Raw genomic sequence first — 10451 nt, 5'->3', positions numbered from 1 at the left:
ACTAACACCCAGGAATGGCTGAGATTAGTACCAGGAATTTTGCTCCATGAATGGAAGGCCAGTCGCATGTTCTAGGTGAAAAGGAAGCTCAGATAGAGAAGAGAGCACCAAATGAAGGGTGTTGTGAGGACCCTCCCAGGGTGGGAGAAGCATGTTAAAAGTAGTCTATAGACCAAACATGATTTCCACTCAATGCCTCTCTTGCAAAACACAGTACCCAAAAGAAGAGAGAGAGAGAGAGAGAGAACAAGGGGGAATACCCTGCCACAGAGGCAGGATGGGACGGGGGGGATGGGGGGTGGGGGGGATGCTGGGACCCGTGGTGATGGATGACGGGCACTAGTGGAGGGATGGGCACTTGATCATTGTATAACTGAAACCCAAGCACAAAATTTGTAAGCCTATAACTGTACCTCATGGTGTTTCACTAATAAAAAAAATTTAAAAAATAAAGAAACTTTGGTATAACTAAAAAAAAAATTCCGCTGCTACTGTTTACAATAGCCAGAATCTGGAAAAACATGTGAGTGCCCAAGAACAGATGACTGGCTAAAGAAATTTTGGTACATCGACACAATGGAATACTATGCAGCTGTTAGAAAAGATGAAGTCATGAAATTTGCATAAAGGTGGATTAACATGGAGAGTGGGCTGGAGCAATAGCACAGTGGTAGGGCATTTGCCTTGCACGCAGCCAACATGGTCAACCAGAGTTCGATTCCTCCACCCCTCTCAGAGAGCCCGGCAAGCTACTGAGAGTATCGAGCCTGCACGGCAAAGCCTGGCAAGCTACCCGTGATGTATTCATTATGCCAAACGCAGTAACAACAAGTCTCACGATGGAGACATTACTGGGCCTGCTCGAGCAAAATCTATGAACAATGGGAGGACTGTGTGTGTGTGATTAACATGGAGCATATCATGCTCAGTGAAATGAGTCAGAAAGAGAGGGACAGACATAGAAGGACTGCACTCATTTGTGGAATATAAAGTAAAAGAATGGAAAACTAACACCCAAGGATAATAGAGATAAGAATCAGGATTGCTCCACAGCTTGTATGCAGGCCTCACATGCTGGGGGAAAAGGCAACTCAGATAGTGAAAGGACCACCAAGTAAAGGATGCTTGAAAGACCTACTCGGGATGGGGAAATGTGTGCTGAAAGTAGACTATAGACTGAACATGATGGCCACTTAAAACCTGCAGGAGAGACCACAACACCCAAAAGGAGAGAGAAAGTTAAAGGGAATGCGCCAGCCACAGAGATGGTGGGGGGCAGGGTAGGTGGGGGAGTGGGAGGGATACTGGGAACATTGGTGGTGGAGAATGGGCACTGGTGAAGGGATGGGTACTTGATCATTGTATGACTGAAATGTAAGCACGAAAGTTTCTAAGTCTGTAACGGTATCTCACGATGATTCATTAAAAAAATAATAAAAAAAGGAAGAAAGGGAGGGAGGGGGGAAGGAAGGAAGGAAGGAAGGAAGGAAGGAAGGAAGGAAAAGGAAGGAGGGAGGGAGGAAGGAAGGGAGGGAGGGAGGGAGGAAGGAAGGAAGGAAGGAAGGAAGGAAGGAAGGAAGGAGGAAGGAAGGAAGGAAGGAAAAGGAAGGAAGGAGGGAGGGAAGGAAGGAAGGAAAAGGAAGGAAGGAAGGAAGGAAGGAAGGAAGGAAGGAAGGAAGGAAGGAAAAGGAAGGAAGGAAGGAGGGAGGAGGAAGGAAGGAAGGAAGGAAGGAAAAGGAAGGAAGGAAGGAAGGAAGGAGGGAGGGAGGGAGGGAGGGAGGGAGGAAGGAAGGAAGGAAGGAAGGAAGGAAGGAGGGAGGGAGGGAGGGGGGGAGGAAGGAAGGAAGGAAGGAAAAGGAAGGAAAAGGAAGGAAGGAAGGAAGGAAGGAAGGGAGGGAGGGAGGGAGGGAGGGAGGGAGGAAGGAAGGAAGGAAGGAAGGAAGGAGGGAGGAGGAAGGAAGGAAGGAAGGAAGGAAGGAAGGAAGGAAGGAAGAGGAAGGAAGGAAGGAAGGAAGGAAGGAAGGAAAAGGAAGGAAGGAAGGAAGGAAGGAAGGAAGGAGGGAGGGAGGGAGGGAGGGAGGGAGGAAGGAAGGAAGGAAGGAAGGAAAAGGAAGGAGGAAGGAAGGAAGGAAGGAAAAGGAAGGAGGAAGGAAGGAAGGAAAAGGAAGGAGGAAGGAAGGAAGGAAGGAAGGAAGGAAGGAAGGAAAAGGAAGGAAGGAAGGAAGGAGGGAGGGAGGGAGGGAGGGAGGGAGGAAGGAAGGAAGGAAGGAAGGAAGGAAGGAAGGAAGGAAGGAAGGAAAGTAGGTAACTTGGAAAAAAATTCTGCTGCCAGCCCTGTGGACAAAAATGTTTTACAAAGCAGATTTGTGGCAGGGAATCGCTGTGTGGCAGGCCCCGAGTTTCAGCTTTCTCTGATGAGAGGTTATATAGCCCATGAGAGGGCCCCTGGCTCCCGGATGTGGATCCACCTAATTCTGCTCACCTGAGCTCTTCAAAAATGGCTGAGATGATATTCTTGTGTCATGGGGATTCTCACAATGACCAGACCCCCCCCCCCAAAGAGCTTGTCTTACTTTTGGAGGGCAAGGGTGATATTGTGGGTCATAGCCGAGGGTGCTCAGGGACTGTTCCTGGCTGTGTTCAGAGGGGACTTTATGCGGTGCTGGAGGTTTGCACCTGGTCCGTCGGATGCAAGGCAGGCACCTTGAACAATTTCTAGTCTTTGTTTTTTTCCATCCATCCTCTTTGGAAGGAGACTCCATGAACAGTGGTTACAAGAGCAAGGCCAAAGAAAGGCCATACATCTGCCTACCAGCACACACACAGAGCCACATTTGCTTGGGGGGTGACCCATGTAAGGGGCACAGCTTGTATTTAAGGTGGAAATGCTGCTGTCTCCCAGCTGGCTTTTAAGGTGGAAGGGTTTCTCCTACCCTTGTTTCTCCTATCATGGGTAGAACTTTATCACCCACCTTCCAGTCTCAGAGAGCTGGGAGGTTGGGACTGGAGAGCTCCCCAGCAACCTTGGTGGCCGGACAGTGGCTGGATGATGGCTGTCCTGTCACAAATACTCAGCCCTCTGTCAACAGCACATCCTCCTGGAGAAGAAGAAAATCTCCTTTCCTGCAGTCTGCTCAACTCAATTTTCTTCTAGTTTCCCGAGCCTGAGGGAGCAAGGGCAAGGTCAATGCCCAAACAGAGGTGGGGGGGCAGGGATGGAGATCTCGCACCTCACATGAAGTTGGAGATCAGGACTAGGTGACAGTGAGCTCCATGGGAGGAGGAACAGTGGCTGCACCCTCTGTGGCTCTTCCCTCCACCTGAACCAGGTGGGGCATCCCCACCCCCACCCCATGCCTTGGGTGCCCTGGGGATGCTTCTTATTTGTTTGCTTGAAGGAAGGCTTCCTGGAGTAAGGCGCCCCAAGTAACTGTTAGGGCTGGAAAGGGCTGGTGGATCTGAGAAGTTTGGAGGTCTCTGGTCTACACACATAAAGCTGCTCAGGAGATGCAAACTCTAACAACTAAACCCTAACAACTCCTAAATCATCTCTGAAGCACATCTCTTTTTATTTCCGTCTGAGGCCAACCTCCTCTTGGCCAAGAGTGCCCTTCCAATGGCAAAAGTCTGAAGTCACAGAATCCAGAAGTAGCTAGATGCCCAGTACCCAGGCCCTGAATTCAGGGGTGAGTGCCAGGCTGCAGAGGTCTGCACCAGCTGAAGCCCTGGACCAACTAGATCTTTCATCATATGGGGATCCCCGCACCAGGAATTCACGGAGATACGCCTCCCCCTCTCTGCAATCATGCTGAGCTCTCGCCACGAATGCTTGAGAAACAAACAAGGTTTCTGCCTCTACATCTTGTGAAGTTTCTTTTTTTTTTTTCTCCCTAAACACAGCCAGGGCATCTCCGAATAATGACTATGGAGATTCAACTTCCTTTTCTCTGATAGTGTCTAACAGTGTGTCAGGTTCTGAGTTGCGATGTGGCTCCAAGGCTGGCTGGCATGCCCGAGACTGGCCTGGCCAAGCATTACCCAAGGGGACCAGTGCTCCCATCCCTGCACACCTCCTCCATGGTAACGGGGTTCCCAGTCACTGGGACTCCCTCCCCCACCCACTACTGGGCGTGGCCCATTTGAAAAACTGTCAGCTTATTGTGGCTTCCATTCTTTCCATTCCTACTTCTGTGGTGGACGGGAAATCAGCGGATAAAAGCGGGGCGCTGAGTATGTGTTTTTCCATTTGCATCACCCCCCTTTTCCCATTTATTTGGCGAGTCCTGGTTTGGTGTTTTTCTGTGTCTCCTGGCTCATTTTGAAAAGTTCTAGCCCCTCCTTGTCTTTGAGCTAGCCACATTGGAAACCTAAAGGAGTTTGTTGAGCCTTTAGGACTTGGCGGGGGGGGGGGGGGGGGGATGGGGGGGAGGTTGGTTTGTTGAATCAGTGTAAGTCCATCTATTCTGTGCCCCAGGGGGGGCTAAAAGCTGATAGTACTGGAAAAGATTTACATTGTTCCAGGCTCAGTTCTGTGCTTTGAAAAGTGTGACCTCATTTTTTTAATTATTATTATTGAATCACAGTGAGATATAGGTACAAGCTTTCATGTTTGAGTTTCAATCATGCAATGATCAAACACCCATCCCTCCACCAGTGCACATTCTCCACCATCAATGTTCCCAGTATACCCCCCGTTTCTCACCCTCCCCCTGCCTCTATGGCAGACCATCTCCCCCATACTCTCTCTCTACTTTTGGGCATTATGGTTTACAATACAGATAGTGAGAGGCCATAATGTTTGGTTCTTTATCTACTTTCAGCACACATCTCTCATCCTGAGCCATCCCTCCAACCATCACTGTCTTAGTGATTCATTCTCTATTCCAGCTGCCCTCCCCCCAGCTCATAAGGCAGGCTTCCAACTATGGGGCAAGATTCCTGGCCCTTGTGTCTACTGTCCTTGGGTGTCCATTTCATATTATGTTATTTTATATTCCATGAATGAGTGCAGTCCTTTGGTGCGACCTCATTGAAGGCTCCAGTTGGTTCTACCCTGGGAGGAGAGAGTGAGGAATTTCGTCCTGGTTCCGAGTCAGCAGGGAAACACTGACCTTCGGCCCTCCCCACCCAGCACCCTTCCTGGGATGGGTCCTCTGGGGTCTCGTGGAAGGATCCCAAACTAGCCCAGAGTCCTGACTGTGAGCATCCTTGACTGGTTCGCACAGCCCCCTTACTGGAGTCGATTCCCAGGGGCCAGTCCTGCCTCTCTGACTGATGTCATGAAGCTGGTGGGGATGTCCCTGAAAATGGGGTCCCTGGCCTTCAGGGCCGAGTCCATCCAGCATCTCTCCCTGTCCAGTTGCCAAGAAGAGAAGACGATGGGCACAGATGCCCGCACAGGTCTCCCTGGATATTTTCAGATGTGGCCTTCAGCATCCCTGCCATCTGCCTCCTGCCCCTGGGAGATAGGGTGGGGTCAACCTGGTGGCACTGTGCCCTGGAAGCTGGGAGCAGGCTGGCAAGACCCACCGTCAGGTCAGGGGTAGGGGGACAGGTGGCCGCTGGTCTATGCAAATCCATACATATGAGGATTTTTTTCGGAGGAAAGAAGGCAAAACCACTCAACTTAGCCCTCTGGAATGAGGCGGGGGGGGGGGGGCACACCTTATTGGTGTGCCTTGAAACCCAGCTGGGGTTTTGTTCCTCCTGTTAGGTGAACATCTGGGGTCTGGGCTCTTAAGTGCCTGGCTAAGGGGGGTGTCATTAGGTGGTTACCTACCTTTCTTTCTTTCTTTCTTTCTTTCTTTCTTTCTTTCTTTCTTTCCTCCTTCCTTCTTTCTTTCTTTCTTTCTTTCTTTCATTTTCTCCTTTCTTTTTTTTCTTTTCTTCCTTTCTTCTCCTCTTCCTCCTTTTTTTGGTTATTTTTGGGCCACATTCAGCAGTGCTCAGGGCCTACTCCTGGTTCTCAGCTCAGGAATCTCTCCTGGTGGGCTCAAAGGACCAGAGGGTGTGCTGGGGATTACACCCAGGTATGTGCAAGGCAAGCACCCTACTACTCACTGTACTATCACTCTGACCCAGTCGATGACATTTCCAGGCATCTTGGAAAAAAGGGAGATTTATTTGAAGAACATTAATGGGGGCTTGTGTGAAAGTGTACAATCCCAGGCTAAAGTTCATTGACAGCCAAACTCCCCTTCTCAGAAGGGGACAGGGCTTAGGTTTCAGAGACAAAGAGTTCACAGAAGAGGTCTGGCCACTCGGGGTACCATAAAGTTTCAGCTTTTACCTTGATTTTAGGGCTATCCCCCTTGTGGTGGTCATACTGTTCCTATCAAGCTCACCTTGAGCTCAGGGCCAGGGCTTTGGCTTCTGTCGGTCTAACTTAGCAAAACATTTTAATTTCATCCTTTGGGGGCCACACCTGGAGATGCTCACGTGCCATTCCTAGTGAGACTCAGGAGATCAGAACTGGTGCCAGAGATCAAACTGGAGTCTAGCGCATGCAAGACAAGCACATGCCCCCCCCCCTGTATTATATCTCTGGTTCCCCACAAAACTTCAAGTGTTGGGAGATAGCTCAGTAGGCTGAGCCCATCTGGAACCCCAGGTTCCATCCCCACGTGGTATCCAGGATGAGTTCTGCACCTCCACACATGCCCCAGCACTGAGCCAGGAGTAGCGCTGGAGTACCAGCACCTGTGAGCCTGCAAAGCAAAAACAGCATGTCAAGGAAGAAGCAAAGCAATCACTTAACACAACACACCTGCAAGGTACCCGTGATTTTTTTTTTCTGAGGTGGGAAAAGGAAAGCCCATTTGCTGCAGCTTCTGTGGAGGAGACTATGTCCCAGAGAGGGAGTTTGGGTTGTGCCCCCTGAGAAAACCCGAGAAGGTATGTTGTTGGTTTGATTCTCTTCACTGTTTGGACCACTTCCCTGCCTCCTCCAGGGGCCCCATTGCCAGGTTCTCTAGGTCTGTGCTTTCTCTTGTTCTGGTCCACTCAGCTTGCCTCTGCTCCCTGACTTGGAAGCGTGTCTGGTTCCCTGAGAGGGAGAAACCGTCATTCCAGCGCCAGAAAGGGCAGGGACTGCTGGGGTGTGAGCGGGGTACGCAGAACTGCATCTGCCCTGGGCCAACGAGGCAGGAAATGATGCAGTTTCATCCTGGCACAGGCGTCAGGCCCTGGTTCCAGTCCAGCAGCCCCCATCAGGGCTGCAGAGACCACCCCAGCCAGGAACACTGGGGTCTGTTTCCAGCGGAGACGCTCTGGACCCCAGACAGAAATGATGAATGAGCCTCTGAACACCCCTCTGTGAGGAAGGAGACAAATAGTCCTCATTCAGGGGGAAAGAGGCCCCAGGACATGTATTATCTAGGAAAAATGAGGTCGCCAATGAGCCCTTAGGTTGGTTATTTATCAGCTTTCTCCTTTATTGTGGGGCTTTATTTAGTCTATATATTTTTTGTCATATATAAAGAGAGTTCTCTACATTTGTGTGTATGTGTGTGTGCATACACTTATGTATATTTTTTTAATTAAAGCCAAAGAGAAAGTGCTAGATAGAATATGAAGGGATAGCTGTCATGCTTTTTTTTATATTACAAATGGTAAAAAATAAGTACAGCTAAAAGGAAATATAAGCCAAAAGGAAAAAATAAAAATCTGTATTTTTTCATAAGACAACTCAACCACTATTAATATTTTAGTGCATTTCTTCCCAATTATTTTTATGCACCAGATACATTTCTTTAGACAATTAGGATTATATTCTGCCTCCATGTTATAATTGCTTTTTAAATTTTAATATATTAAACAAGGCTCTTGATCAAAATTTTGAACACAGCATCCAGTAGCGTCTGTGACATGAACACTAGCTCTTAGGCTCATTATTATTGTTTTGTTTCCATATCAAATACCAATCCCTATTTTATTTTCAATTATAAATAACCCTATAATGAATATTTCCATGGACAAATCCTTACACATAGCCATTATTGTTTCCTTAATATGGCTCTTTACAAGAGAGTTTCTGGGTTGAAGAATATTCACTTATTCATTAAATGCTTCTTTCTAGGGCATTTACTGTCTGTCAAGAAATATCTTAGAGACCAGAAATCACAGCCTTGCTCAAAAGCCAGCCAGGTAGCTCCTATGGGGAAGCCAAGTTTCCCAGGATAGAGAAAAACAATTCAACAATTACAAGGAACTCAAAGAAAAGCAAATTCAAGTGGACAATAAACACATGAGTAGATGCCTAGCCTTCCTCCAGGGGAAGGACATGCAAATTAAAACAAGGGTGAGGGACCACTTGACACCTTTAGGATCTAGAAGTCAGCCTGGACTCCTCTGGCTGCCCTGGCTGAGTTACTGTCACAGCCTTTTAGAAAGTCATCTGAATCCATCTCTGAAAAATGGAGTGCAGGTGAACTTGGCTCTCTAGGAAAGTACCCCTTAGAAACAGTACAGAGGGACACACAAGGAAGCAAAATACAGCCTCCAAAGCATGCTGCTTTGGGGGCTAGAGTGCTAGTCCAACAGGAAAGACGTTTGCCTTGCATGCAGCCGACCCACGTTCGATTTCTGGAGTCCCATATTGTCCCCCCACCGAAACACTGCCAGGAGTAATTCTTGAGCAGTAAACAGCAACAACAACAAGTACCACCTGGGCATAAAGGTTACTTTCTCCCTAAAGGGCTGGAGCGATAGCACAGCGGTAGGGCGTTTGCCTTGCACGCAGCCAACATGGCCGACCCGAGTTCGATTCCTCCGCCCCTCTCGGAGAGCCCGGCAAGCTACCGAGAGTATCGAGCCCGCACGGCAGAGCCTGGCAAGCCACCCGTGATGTATTCGATATGCCAAACATAACTACAAAATCTCCAATAGAGACGTTACTGGGCCCACTCGAGCAAATCGATGAACAATGGGAGGGCCTTTACTTTACTAAAGTTGGACACCCGTTTTACATATCCAGCCTTTTCCCTGCTCACCTGCAGGCAGAGGAGATGCTTCTGTCTTGGGGACTTGGTCCTGCATAAAGAGTCCTTGCTGAAGTATCCCTTAATCTTCTGTCAGATTCTTCATGGCTTTCCCCTCTTACAACATCCTCCTCGTTACACCCACTCTTTTTTTCTTTTGTCTTGTCCCTTCTGCATACTTTTCTACCCTTTGCCAAAATGGGAATACAAATCCCACAGTAGTGTAGCACTGTCCTCCCATTGTTCATCGATTTGTTCAAATGGTCCCAGTAACGTCTCCGTTGTGAGACTTGTTACTGTGTTTGGCATATCGAATATGTCACGGGTAGCTTGCCAGGCTTTGCTGTGCAGGCGAGATACTCTGGGTAGCTTGCCAGCTTCTCCGAGAGGGGTGGAGGAATCAAACCTGGGTTGACCGGGTCAGCTGCATGCAAGGCAAATGCCTTACCCGCTGTGCTATCACTCCAGCTTAACCCCACAGCATAAACCCTTTTTTATTTTTATTTTAAACCACTTTTTTAAAAAAATTGAATCACCTATGAGGTACACTATTACAAAGTGGTTCATGGTTGGGTTTCAGTCATATGATGTTCCAACACCAGGGTACATTTTCCCCCACCAATATTCCAATGTCCTAGTGTTCCTAGTTTCCCTCCCATCACCACCTCCCTGCCCGCCCTTATAGTTTCCAATAAAGGTGCTGAAAGATTATCATGTTTATCCCTTTACCTACTTTCAGCATTCTTGTCCAGAGGGACCATTTCCAGCTATCTCTGTAATAGTGGGTTTCTCTATCCTAACTTTACCGCCTCCACCCCTTATGTAGCTGGCTTCCTATCACGGGCCAGTTCTCCTGACCCTTGTTTCTCCTGTATTAGGGTATTAGTCACATACTATTTTTTTAATATATCCCACAAATGAGTGCAATAAGTCTATGTCTGTCCCTCTACCTCTCCAACTCATTTCACTCAGCCTGATCCTCTCCATGTCCATGCAAATTTTATGACTTCATTTTCTTGGTGGCTGCATAGTATTCCACTGTGTAGATGTACCATAGTTTCTTTATGCAGTTGTCTGTTCTCAAGCTCTTGGACATAACCCGTTTTTGGCTCTTCTGTGTACATAATCATTTTTGCTCTCCTGTTAAACTTGTCTTTTGTCAGTTTCATTTGCAGCCATTAGGAACTGAACTAAGAGGAAAGGACAAAGCTGGTTTTGCTTGTTACGCCCCTGCCCTCAGACATTGAGCAATATTTATCACAATTTTATTGGTAGTCGTCAAAATTTTATTGGTAGTTGTCAAAAATTAGTCGTCAAAAGCTGGAAATAATGAGATCAAAAGAAGAATTGTCATGTCAGGGGATTGTTTTTTTTGTTATTGTTCCACACCTACCACAAAGGAATTAAGAATTGGACTCAAAATTAAAACCAGACAACTACTCTGTGGATGTTGGGCTGTAAGAAATGCTTCCC

Source organism: Sorex fumeus, unplaced genomic scaffold (genome assembly GCF_029834395.1).
Source record: "Sorex fumeus unplaced genomic scaffold, SorFum_2.1 ptg000094l, whole genome shotgun sequence".
Classification (NCBI taxonomy): Eukaryota; Metazoa; Chordata; class Mammalia; order Eulipotyphla; family Soricidae; genus Sorex; species Sorex fumeus.
Note: the sequence above shows the minus strand (reverse complement) of the source record.